Raw genomic sequence first — 12,089 nt, forward strand, 5'->3', positions numbered from 1 at the left:
ATTGACTCCTAACTATGGTTTCTATATAAAAATTGTGGCAATATTGTAATGAAAAACAGTTGTATAAATACATTTTGGAACTATTTCTGCCAAAATACCACAGTTAATACAGTAAATTCATGAAAATGTTTGTAAGGTTTGTGATGTGTGAATTGAAAAACCATCTAGTACAGTGCATGGCATAGTGTTTTCTCCTTTTTTTCTTTGTCAGTGCTGTTCAAAATGTCTTAATATGATTTTAAACTAGTTTATACTGCGGGCTGTTGAATGCTTAATTCTGATTGGTTGACGGACGTTCTAATGTGTGCAAATATTTTTCAGTAAACGCACGGCTAGTAAGTAGTTACAGGTCTTGAATAACGGTTCCATATCACTTCACCCAATAATTTGAGTAATTTCAAAGTCCCATACAGGGTACCACAGAAAAATAACTAAATGCTGTAAAACACAGACAAGGGCTTATTAATTTGGATAAGAATGGCAAACAATTTCTATAATATCTATTAAACTTATTTTAAATATCTTTGGAATTCACCCTCGCTCTCTCTCTCTCTCTCTCTCTCTCTCTCTCTCTCTCTCTCTCTCTCTCTCTCACTCTTATGGGCAACACACAGAGCCTTGATGTCAACACAGCCCCGCAACTTAATAAAACAGTTTAGCAACTGAAAAGGTACAAGAATGGCAACGCTTCCACCCTGCTGCTGAGAAGTGTAGGTAATAGCTTGTTACAGATGGCAAGAGCTGTGACAGATGCAGGTAAACACAGTCTCTCTCTCTCTCTCTCTCTCTCTCTCTCTCATGCATATACACACACACACACACAATACCTTGTTACTCCAAGTACTTAAAAGCAGCCCAAGCCTATGAGTTTAGTAATGCTTTTGAACTAGCAACAAGGGCTTGGACTGTATCAAAGCAAGACGCTGAATCTGTGGTGTAAGAAAGTAGCTCTACTCACAAGAGTGTTTTAGGGGCAAAAACCTGAAAATGTCTTGAGTTAAAACCCTGAAAGATGTCTTGAGGTGTGGTGACCGTGGTATAAGCAGAAAAATTTACTCTGGCCTGCTGAATTATTGAAAAATAATGCACACCCGAGGTGTAACGGCCAGTCTACTTCGCATCAGATTCACGGGCCTTGATTTTGACACCTGTGATGTAGACTCATTTACAGAAATGGCACAGCACATGGACTAAGCTATTGTAAGTATGTGAGATTACAATAGTGATGCAGTCTAAGCTAATCTCATTCTCAGGAAGGTGATTTCACAGTTTATTCTGTTGCCATCATACCACAGTTTGAATTATTTAAAAAATATCACAAAGTGAAATTTTATTTCGGTAAGGCATAAAATGCAAATGTCTATTTCTTTGCTGACTACTGATCTGTAAGCCCCAAATAGCCTCAACACTTATGTCAAATCTTACCTTGGGTTATTAGCAATAAAATAAGTTAAAGAAATTTGTGCCAGAAAAATTTAGAACAAATTATGAAGTTCAGTATAAAAAGTATGAGAAATAAATCATCAGAAAAATAGGTTCTCATCTATAGAAGATTAAATGTTACACATCATTGTAAAGATGGGATTCTCTGCGTTCCAATGACACCTAGCTTGGGCTAGAAAACTCAGAAGCCAAGATATTCAACAAAACAGTGTGAAAGCTCTCAGCACTTCAAAAAAAGATTTGTTGTCTATGGGTGAGGACTAAAATGATTTTGATTCCTTCAAATCCTTTAGAGCAGAAAAGTGAGACACTTTCACATGTCATATATATTGCTTTATTTGAGGCTTCCTCAAAACCTTTTAATTTTAGAGTTCTGAAGTTAAGAATTGAATCCTTTTCTGGTTGCTCCTCTATGAATGCAAAAACCTGCAACTTTGGCAATTCAGTATGATTCCTTCTGATCGAGGTAGTTCACTGACCTCCAAAGCTTGTCTAAAAACAGAAGGTAGAGCCAAATAGATTTCTTCGATTACTTTCTTCATAAATCTAATAGATTTCATTCCTGTCAAGTGCCACATCTTTTCAGGACTCTTCCAGATTTTACCATCTCTTAATTCTAGTATTTTAGTGGAGCCAGCTTTCGCCATTAGTGTCCGTACACTTTTGAGGTTTAACATCCTGGTTTCTATCAGAAAATTAATAAAAAGTGGTTCAAGTCCTATCCAGTCTCAAGGATTTGCAATGTCTCTCTTCATTTTGAAAGCAAAAGTCCATGCTTGTAAAACTGACTGATAAAAGTAAGATGTGCCTCTCAAATCCTGTTCAGCCAGTCTGATTAAAAACAACTGCAAATAATATTTAAAAATGTCCACTTTTCACAACAAAGCACAGGCTGTATCAAGCCAATTGGGCCCTTTTGTGTATAACATTATCTGTGCTGCCTGGAGTCTGAAAGTCTTTATTAGGCTTTGGAAATCCATTAGTCCTTGGCCACCTTCGTGAACTGGCAGAAAAATGACAGCTGCTTTCAGCTAGTGGTATCCAGAAAAAAAAAAATCTGTTATTTTCCTTTGTATCACACAAACAATAGCATCTGGTGGATTTATCACAGTCATTTTATGCCATAGTGTGAAAGCAATACGATTGTACCAAAATCCTCCCCTGTATAACAGTTGTGATAGCACCCAGTTCCATCTAGACAACTTAGCACACACTTTCTCCACCATGCCTTCCCAATTCTTTTCTAGATACCCCTTTGTTCCTAAATAAACTCCAAGAACTTTAAAGCCTTCTTATTCCACTCCACCTGGAAGTACTGCTGGGATCTTTTCTTACCAGTCCCCTATTATAAAACCTTTGCTTTTTTCCCAGTTCACTTTTATCGATTAGGCTCTCTCACAGATTTCAAAACATTCTCTTAATGCTACTATATCATTTTCACTGCTGATAAAACAAGTAATGTCATCAGCATAAGCAGATACATTAATGGATTTACTTTCAATTCCTTTGACTAGGAAAGCTTTCAGTTTTTTCCTCAATTGACAAAGCAAAGGTTCAATTGGTAGAGAATAAAGTTGTCCTGATAAGGGACATCCTTCTCTGATGCCTCTACACATTAAAACTGGCTGACTAAGCCCACTCCCCACTTTTAACATGGCAGATGCCTCAGAATATACACATTTTATACAACCCCAATTCCGAAAAAGTTGGGACAGTATGAAAAATGCTAATAAAAACAAAAAGGAGTGATTTGTAAATTATATTCACCCTTTGCTATATTGAAAGCACTACAACTACACATTATATGATGTTTTTCCTTGTGAATTTCATTGTTGTTTGAAAATATACAGTAATTTTATGAGTTGAAATAACAAGGCGATGTGAAACAGGATATGTTAAACAGGTGAGGCAATTGTGTCATAGTATATAGGGAGCCTCCAAAAACAGCCTAGTCCTTCAAGAGCAAAGATCATTCGAGATTTGTCAATTTGCCAACAGATGCTTCAACAAATAATCCAGCACTTTGAGAACAATGTTCCCCAAAGACAAACTGGAAGCATTTTGGGCATTTCACACTCTACAGTGCACAATATAGTTAAAAGATTCAAGGAACCCGGTCAAATCTCGGCGCGTAAAGGGCAAGATGAAAACCACTTCTGAATGCGAGTTCCCTATCTGTCACTCACTCGATGTTGTGTCAATGTAGTGACACTAGGGGTCACTCTTGGGAGCCCCAAACACCTCTGATCTTTGAGAAAAGGCCAATGGGATTCGGCGAGTGGAATTTTCATGCCACTCCCCCAGACATACGGGTATAAAAGGAGCTGGCTCACAACCACTCATTCAGATTTTCTCTTCAGAGCCGAGTGGTTGTGATCAGCGAGCTGAATTCCTCCGCCTATCCATTCACCTCTACAAAAGCTGTTGGATTTACGGCGCATTACAGTGGCTTCTCCCCCTTGCGCACCGGTGGAGTGCAGAGAACGCCCCTGGGCACTTCGACAGTCTAAAAGAGTATATATTCTTGCAATAAAACAGTATATTTTCCCTACTAAAAGAGTGGCACTGACAGAGAGTGTCTTTTTAAAGATGTCTCTCTGTCTGTGTTTATTTCCTGGTTGCGGTCATTACCTCTCCACTTCTGAATAACAATTTTACGTGCATGGGCGCTGCCCACGCGGAGACAGCATTCGTGGACGGGTCATGTTCTCACTGCGAGAGCATGACCATGGCAACGTTGCGGTCGCGGCTTTCCTTCGTTAGAGGGAAAGCCACCCCAGCGGCTCCCCACCTCGGTCCTTCTACCTACAGGTTTGAGGCCGCATCGGTTAGCACTGGGGGCGATTTGGGGACCCCAATGGGAGCCGCTCTGCCGGGTAACCCCCCACGGACCTCCTATTCCCCAGTACGCTCATTCGCCCCACTAGGATGAGACCGCTGGCTTGTCTCAGGATGAGTTCACAATCTCATTCGGCACTCATGAAGTGGATGAGCTCTCGATCGCAGCATCGGAGAGCGGGCTGGTCCAGTCTGACGCCGAGGACTCAACTTCCGACGCGGAGCTGGTGGTCATGCTTGCTCGGGTGGCTGCGGGCGTCAGGCTTTTACCAGTCATGGCGGGAACCTTTCACTGACCAGACCTGGTCTCTGAGCTCCTCCGCTCTCACTACCCTCGACGGTGGGGCTGCCAAGGAGTACTCAGCGATTCCCCAGGTGGATAAGGCAGTTGTGGTGCACCTGTACCCGCAAAATGCCGCCACTTGGTGGAACCGCCCGAGACTCCCGTCCAGCACCTGTAGGTTTATGTTGTCTCTGGCGACTAAAGCCTACGGTGCCACTGGACAGGCCGCCTCCGCCCTGAATGCCTTGGCTCTCCTGCACGAGGGTAGTTGTGACCCAGGATTGATGCAGGAACTGCGCTCGGTGACCGATCTTGCCCTCCGGGTGACGAAGGTCATGGTGCGGACTCTCGGGCAGGCAATATCCACCCTAGTGGTCCAGGGGCACCAACTATGGCTCAACTTGGCCGCGATGAGGGAGGTTGACAAGGTACGGTTCCTTGGCGCCCCCGTCTCCCAAGTCGGCCTATTCAGCGACACCATTGAGGATTTTTCCCAGCAGTTCTCGGTGCTCAGGCACCTCAGCCGTTGGGGCTTCGGGTCAATTGGGGAAAGATCAGCTCTCCCCGGTACAGAGCATCTCTTTTCTCGTGTTGGAGTTAGACTCAGTCTCTATGATGGTGTGCCTCACGAGCGAGCGCATGCAGTCAGTGCTGAACTGCCTGAAGTTGTTCAGGCAGGACAGCGGTCCCACTGAACCATTTTCAGAGGCTCCTGAGGCATATGGTGTTCTCGACGGCAATCACGCCGCTCGGGTCGATGCATATGAGACCGCTTTAGCACTGGCATCAGTCCAGTCGCGAGATGGGCATGGCGCCGCGGCACACATCATGTGGTCATCACGCCGATCTGCCGCTACCTGTTCAGCCCTTGGACGGGCCTTGCATTCCTGCGGGCAGGAGTCCCCTTAGTGCAAGTACTCCAGGCGCATTGTGGTTATGACAGACACCTCCGAGTGTGGCTGGGGTGCCGAGTGCAATGGGCACGCAGCTGCGGGCTCCTGACAGGGCCACAACTGTGTTGGCATATCAACTGCCTTGAGTTGCTGGCAGTATTGCTCGCCCTGTGGAGACTTCGGCCATTGATCCAGGACAAGCACGTGTTAGTCTGGACGGACAACACAGCAATGGCAACGTACATCAACGGCCAAGGCGGCATGCGCTCTCATCGCAACTCGCCCGCCGTCTGCTCCTCTGGAGTCAGCAGCGGCTCAAGTTGTTGCGAGCCACTGATATCCTGGGCGGCGGATGTGCTGTCATGGCAGGTCTTGCTTAGGGGAAAGTGGAGACTCCACCCCCAGGTGGTCCAGCTGATTTGGAGTCAATTTGGTTAAGCGCAGGTAGACCTGTTTGCTTCCCGGGAATCCTCCCACTGCCCGCTCTGATATGCCTTGACCGAGGCTCCTCTCGGCACAGATGCACTGGCACACAGCTGGCCCCGGGGGCTACTTAAGTATGCGTTCCCCCCAGTGAGCCTACTTGCACAGACAAGGTCAGGGAGGACGAGGAGCAGGTCGTCCTAGTAGCACCTTAATGGCCCACCCAGACTTGGTTCTCGGACCTCACACTCCTCATGACTGCCCCCCCCCCCCTGGCAAATTCCCCTGGGGAAGGACCTTCTTTCATCTGGCACCCATAACCAGACCTCTGGAATCTCCACGTCTGGCCCTTGGATGGGACACGAAGACCTAATTGGCCTACCGCCCAAGGTGGTAAACACAACACTCAGGCTAGGGCTCCCTCTACGAGGCGCCTGTATGCCTTGAAGTGGCATCTATTCGTTAAGTATTGTTCTTCCCGACACGAAGACCCCCAGAGATACGCAGTCGGGTCAGTGCTTTCCTTCCTGCAGGAGAGGCTGGAGGGGCAGCTGTCCCCCTCCACCTTGAAGGTGTATGTGGCCGCTATAGCGGCACACCACGATGCAGTTGACGGTAAGTATATAGGGAAGCACGACCTGGTCATCAGGTTCGTTAGAGGCACGAGGAGGCTGAATACTCCCAGACTGCGTCTCGTCCCCTCATGGGACCTCTCCGTGGTTCTTAGGGGCCTACAGGGAGCTCCATTTGAGCCCTTGGAGTCAGTTGAGCTAAAGGCACTCTCCTTAAAGACTGCCCTCCTGACTGCACTCACTTCCATCAAGAGGGTAGGGGACCTGCAGGCATTCTCTGTCAGCGACACGTGCCTGGAGTTCGGTCAGGAATACTCTCACGTGGTCCTGAGGCCCTGACCTATATGCCCAAGGTTCTCATGACCCCGTTTAGGGATCAGGTGGTGAACCTGCAAGCAAAACTGCCCCAGGAGGAGGCAGACCCAGCCTTTTTGTTGCTGTGTCCGGTGCGTGCTTTGTGCATCTACTTGGATCGCACACAGAGCTTCAGGGGCTCTGATCAGCTCTTTGTCTGCTTCGGAGGACAGCAGAATGGGAGCGCTGTCTCCAAACAGAGGATTGCCCACTGGGTCATTTACACCATCGCTTTTGCATACCATGCCCAGGACGTGCCGCCTCCCTTGGGGCTTCGGGCACACTCCACCAGAAATATGGTGGCCTCCTGGGCCCCGACCAATGGCATCTCTTTGGCAGACATCGGTAGAGCAGCAGGCTGGGCAACACCCAATACCTTCGTGAGGTTCCTCAATCTCCGGGTTGAGTGGGTTCATCCCGTGTGTTGTCAGGTACGAACAGGTAAGTTGGCAGGACAACTGGTGGGTGTACTGCTTGCGTATAGTGCAAGATGTGCACTTTTCACCCCCAGTCGTGTTCATGAAGTTGTGAACCCTGGTTATCCTTCCTCCTTAGCCCTGTGGCAGGCGAGTTTGCGGAGAAACTTGTTACCGGCCCAGTACGTGTGCTAACTTGGCCCTGTACAGGGGTAGGTGCTCCACATGCACTGGTTACCCATATGTAACCCTGTGTGATGTATCTTCTGCAAGACGGTTCCCCCGTTGGTGAACCCGCATCTTCTTTGGGCAGAGGCCCCTCTGCCCCTGGTCGCTGTGTTTGTAGAGCTCCTCCCCCCCGGGTAGGACCTACCACGGGGATTTCTCCACATGAGATACTGCCGACAAGACTCGGTAAGACCATGTGACATATTTCCACACAATTCCTCCCTCTCGGGCAGGGTGTGGTCTCCGCGGTGTCTTCCCCTTGGGAGTGACACCCCCCCGACGTGGACGCTATATGGCCCCCAGCTGAATGATTTTTCCTTTTGGGGAGAAGAAAGAGAAGAGGCCATGTCTGGGGCAGCTTGTCCCCATTTTTGGGCAGTCAACTTGTCCCTGAGGTGCAGGGGACTGTACGACGCTCGTAGGAGCATTGAGGGAGGTTACGTGATGGCCAGGTGTGCTGGCTACGACGCACGCAATGGCCGGCCCCTCTCGCACCACTAGTCCATGTAACACAGTTCAGCTAGTTGTGGTGTTTCTTATAGAGACCCCTAGTGTTACTACATCGACACAACCTCGAGTGAGTGACAGATTGGGAACATCTTGGTTACTCGGTCCCTGATGGAGGGAACGAGACGTTGTGTCCCTCCTGCCACATCACTGAACTACCTGCTGAAATGGCCAGGACCTTGTCTCGGCTCCTCAGCACAAAACCTGAGTGGTTGTGAGCCAGCTCCTTTTATACCCGTATGTCCGGGGGAGTGGCATGCAAATTCCATTCGCCAATTCACATTGGCCTTTTCTCAAAGATCAGAGGTGTTTGAGGATCCCAAGAGTGACCCCTAGTGTCACTACATTTACACAACATCTCGTTCCCTCCATCAGGGAATGGAAGTTACAGAAGTAACCAAGACAATCCCTGATCCCTCAGACATCATTGTTTTAAAAAACATCATTCATCTGTAATGGATATCGTGAACATGGGCTTGGGATTTCTTTAGTAAATTTTTGGTAGTCAACACCATTCACTGCTGCATACACAGATGCAAGTTAAGACTTTACTATGCAAAGCAGAAGCCCTACATCAACACTGTCCAGAAGCACTGCCAACTTCTCTGGGCTCGGTTTCATCTTAGATGGAAAGTAGAACAGTGGAACTATGTTTTTTGGTCTGAAGAGTCCACATTTCAAAAAGTTTTTGAAAAACAAAGTTGTTGTGTTATCCAGGCCAAAGAGGAAAAGGACCATCCAAGCTGTTATCAGTGTCAGATCCAAAAGCCAGTGTCTGTATGGGCCAGGGGTGTGTCAGTGCCCATGGCATGGGTAACTCGCACATCTGTGAGAACACTATGAATGCAGATAGATAATTACACATTTTGGAGCAACATATACTGCCATCCAGCACCGTCTTTTCCAGGGAAGTCCCTGTATTTTCCAGCAGGGCAACTTCAAACCACATACTGCCCGGATTTCTAGTGCATGGCTGTGTAAGCAGAGAGTGTGGGTGCTAGATTGGCCTGCCCACAGTCCTGACCTGTCTCCAATTGAGAATGTGTGGTGCATTATGAAGCACACCATATGGAAACAAAGACCCTGTAAAATTGTGCAGCTAAAGACCTACATAATGGATGACTGGGGGAAAATTCCACTTTCTAAACTTAACAAACTTGTGTCTTCAGTGCCCAAATGATTAATAAGTATTATTAGAACAAATGGTGATGTTTCACAGTGGTAAACACTTGACTGTCCCAACTTTTATGTAGCATGTTGCAATCATCTGATTTGAAATTACTGTATATTTAAAAAAAACAATGAAATTCACAAGGAAAAACATCATATAATGTGTAGTTGTAGTGCTTTCAATTTAGCAAAGGGAAAATATAATTTACAAATCACTCCTTTTTGTTTTTATTAGCATTTTTCATACTGTCCCAACTTTTTCGGAATTGGGGTTGTACATGACACAAAATTATTACCAATACCAAAAGCTTTCAGAGTACTAAACAAATAGAAATGATCAACTCTGTCAAAAGCCTTTTCTTGATCAATAGAAAATATACCTGAATCTTGATTATCCATATTTGCTAGATCAATTACATCTCTCAAAAGAAAAAGATTATCCATTACAGTTCTATTAGGTAAACAGTAGTTTTGGCTAATATGTATAATATAAAGAAAAAAAAAAAATCTTTAATCCATTTGAAAGACACTTTGCAAGAATTTTGTGGTCTGTGCACAATAAAGCAACTGGTCTCCAATTCTTTAAGAGACCAAAATCACCTTTCTTATGTAGTAAATATAACACAGCTCTTTTGCAACTGGTAGGTAGTGTTTTTCTTTTGAAAGAGGCATTAAAAACGTCCAACATGTCGTCCTTTAATAAGTGGCAAAAATGTTTATAAAATTCAGAAGGAAGTCCATCAATACCAGGAGCACGTTCAACAGAAAGTTGTTGTTCCTGTAAAAAAAAAAAAAAAAAAAAAAAAAGGATATTCTTAGTTTGAATACACTCAGATATAACTGCCCTTTTAATCCTTTCCCTACCTTCATTAATGTTTAAAGTTCCTAAAAATAGGCTCTCCATGAAAAGAAAAGGAGTGAATGACAGATAGAAAAAGGACAGTTCAAGATGAGGTATAGAAAACACCCTATGTGACATTAACATAGTTTAGTTAGTCATTTGGTTGACTTCTTTCCTTTCCGTAACGTTACAATTTGTTTTCAATCTAAACCTTTTTTTTTTCTGCTGAGCTCATCAAAGCCTACCGATTTCTGTATCTTTACTGCTGAGATAAAAAAAAAATTGTTGACATCAGGGAAAAACTCCCTTACTTCTACTGTACTTCCAAAAGTCTCATACAGAAATTCACTAATTTCATTTACAATGTACAACTGTTCATCTCCACATTGAGAGGGAATATCTGATAATTCAGATATATTGACATCTTCATCTGCCTCATCCTCAATTTCATCACTTGTTCCTGCCATCTCATCTGTGTGAGAGAAATCTGTTCTACATTCTCTAAACAGTTACTGACAGTTTCCATTTCACAAGCAGTTTCAGAGGTCTCAATGCACTCAACACACACCTCTTCTACTTCACTACTTCTATTCACCACAACTCCATTTGTTGAAGGCCCACTGTTCTGCACACTGTCAACACACACCTTCTCTACTTTACTCATTTTCATCACAACTTCACTTGTTGAAGGCGCACTGTTCTGCACACTGTCACAACTTTCAATTTCATTTTCACTCACACTTAACTGAGCTTTCCCTTTACTGCCAAAACAGTTTCAGCTCCATTTGTGTTTACATTCATTTCACTCATTATTTTGTGTGGGCATGCAAGTTTTTTATGCCCAGTATCTCCACACTCAAAACATTTCAGACTGCCTGCATACTGAACTGGATAAGTGATATCTAGTGTGTTTAAAAACATAAACACTTGCCGTCTAAAAGACAGGACATACTTTAAAGCCTAATTTTTGCACCCTAAGGGTATCATTTTTATTGCGCTGGCAAGTTAAATGAACCTCAAAAGTTCCTGTTCAATCTCACCATTTGGTATAAATGGCGGAACATTTGAAATTATAACTCTCGATGAGAGTGAAACAAGCGGTGAAATAACATAAAAAACGACACTTACCCACATGCCTCTTTCAACCAGCCAACCAACAAAGCCTCTCTCCTTCAAAAATATCACGATGGCCTTGTTCATCTGTGAGGCTGAGAAAATATTATTAAATCCAATCTGTTCACCGATACCGACGAGCACTTCCTCTACAGAGGTGCTGGCATCAGTCACACACCTGACTCCATGTTGGAGAGAAAGAGAGGCATCACACCCACTTGGGTGTGCATCCATCTCTGACCTCCGCCACGAGGTTGAAACAATAAATAGCAAAAAACAAACAAACTTTGAAATATTTTAAAAATAAGAGAAAATCTACACAAAAATAACTTCAAAATCTTAACATTAAGACAAAAAAAAAAAAGAAAAATAGGGAAAATACATTTGCTCCCCTCACCTGTGAACCACTCACACACCCCAAACTCCTGACATGCAAAGAGAGAGAGAGAGAGAGAGAGAGAGAGAGAGAGAGAGAGAGAGAGAGAGAGAGAGAGAGAGAGAGAGAGAGATTATTCACTCATGAAAACACATTAAAAACCAGCATTATTTACCCCCGGGTCAGATTTTACCCAAACATAAAAGGTGTAGACAAAACATAATTAATTTAGTCAATGTTGAGGGGAACCTAAAGGAATTTTGAAAAAATGTAAGATTATGATTAGTTTGGTGGATTTCAAAATTTTCATAATCCACTCTACTTTACAGTCTCTAGCTCTTCAGTAACAATATCTGTATGATATGAAAGTGTGGACACTCACTCCAATTTAATGTTGGAGGTGTATCACACAGACAGTCTGTCTTTGTGAATAATATTTGTGTCATTGATAATGCTAAAGGTTATTGTCATGCTTCACCACAAGTTTAAATTACCTGCCTCCCTGCCTGAGACTTATCTGAAAAGAGCAAGGGTGTTATAAGTCACATTTTCTTGGTGACATTTGGCCCTCTACTTACTTGATAGGCCATCACCTCCAAGGCGGTGTTGACACTGCTCAGTATTATTCACAA

This window comes from Myxocyprinus asiaticus, chromosome 6 (genome assembly GCF_019703515.2).
Source record: "Myxocyprinus asiaticus isolate MX2 ecotype Aquarium Trade chromosome 6, UBuf_Myxa_2, whole genome shotgun sequence".
Lineage (NCBI taxonomy): Eukaryota > Metazoa > Chordata > Actinopteri > Cypriniformes > Catostomidae > Myxocyprinus > Myxocyprinus asiaticus.